The sequence below is a fragment of the Pinus tabuliformis genome, chromosome 3_2 (assembly GCF_031772625.1).
Source record: "Pinus tabuliformis cultivar Carrire ecotype Pingquan chromosome 3_2, CPIR1, whole genome shotgun sequence".
Lineage (NCBI taxonomy): Eukaryota > Viridiplantae > Streptophyta > Pinopsida > Pinales > Pinaceae > Pinus > Pinus tabuliformis.
Window position 1 is genome coordinate 869,972,715 of NC_142302.1, and position 1,592 is coordinate 869,974,306.

At 39.9% G+C, this 1,592-nt stretch overlaps 1 pseudogene; it reads right to left on the reverse strand.

Moving 5' to 3' along the window:
* Window positions 1-872: 872 nt before the first annotated feature.
* On the reverse strand, window positions 873-1,385 carry LOC149183399 (putative methyltransferase At1g29790 pseudogene; annotated as a pseudogene).
* Between the last annotated feature and the right edge of the window lie 207 nt (window positions 1,386-1,592).

The window sequence follows — 1,592 nt, forward strand, 5'->3', positions numbered from 1 at the left end:
ACTGCTTAATATTAGAAAGTGGACACACCTGCACTTCTCAAAATCCAACATGCATGATCGCTGGCCTCATCCCTTTGAGGGTTACTGCCATTAGGGTAGGGTACACTACAGTAAGAATGGCCAGATGACTAATGCCCTTATGATCTTAATTAAACAAATAACTTGTTGAATTAAATTAACCAGAAATTAAATTTCAGGCCATATCACCAATCACACAATAGCTGGAAATTAAATAGTGGAAGCATAAAACAGTTTCACACATACAGAGGTAATTTCTCCTTCAAAATCAGATTTTCATTCTTTCAAAAACACTTACGAAGAAACCTTCACAGTGCGCTAAAATCCAACAGCTCTATGGTCAACAAATCACCCTAAACTGAGCAACATAGTTGGCCCAAGAAGATACGGCATGATATATGTCTGGACTGTGTTGCTTTATGGATTGCACGGCCCTATTTGCATGAACATATGGAACTGTTTTGTAAACTACATGGAACTGCCTAGATCCGTATGAATTTACATATCTACTCTGCATGGTCTCCTCCTGCTGTCATATATTCTCTCTCACTCTTCAATTCAGACAGTGAATCCGACCTATTCATGCCTCTTTCTTCTCTGAGTTATTGAAGAGAAAAAGTTTTGTTAATGTCGATTGTTTTATCTAAGAAGATGCCTACTTATTCCTTGTGCTTGTAATAAGGCCAAGAAGACTATGTCACTGAAAGTGGAAAATATCTTAAAAACAGGCAAGGGCATCATATATATTCCCATAATTGAAAATTTAAATACATTACAGAGAGAAATGTTTATTTATTTTAAGTTAAGGGACCTTAAGCCCATGAAACTTAAAACTGCATCGACAAGTAGCCTGCTCACTGCCTCTTAAGTGGCTTCTCCAAGACAGCAGAGATATACATTTCTTTGAGCTCGGGCCCTCTATCCAACTTAGGGGCAATAGACCATTTCAGCTTCTTATACCCTAGCTGCTCAATCATGGGCACATAGATCTTCAGTTGATCCTTCGTGCAGAAATAATGATCTAGCCAGAACAGGCCTCCAAGCCTCAGAATCCTGGAGATATCATAGAGTACAAATTCCAACAGCTGTGTGGGAATCCAATTGCTCAAGACATGCACAGAATGAACAATGTTCAAAGTATTTTCAAAGAATGGCAACCTGTGTGTTATAGTGATATACATGGGAACAACCACTCTGGAGGCAATGAAACTATTGAAGGGCCCGTTCATGTTCATGGAAGTCATAATAATTGTTTCATTCCACTCCCTCATTCTCACGACAAAAGTTCCTGTTCCTCCTCCGATGTCCAACCCAATTCGAATTGTCTTCTTCTTCAGATTCAAGACCTCGTCGACAGAGTAATCCATGGAGCCACCGCCATTTACCTACCTGGTTTTCTCCCGGCCTTGAAGATCAAATCAGTCTTTGCAGTCATCAAAGCCCTTCTGGTATTTTCTCTGAATGAGGCAAGAGTAATTCTTGCAAGAATATGCAGTCCAGACGACACTGGAATCAGGGGGTTTTCCACATGCTCGGTGCACAGATGTCAAGTGGAAAGTGAAACATTTTTAAAG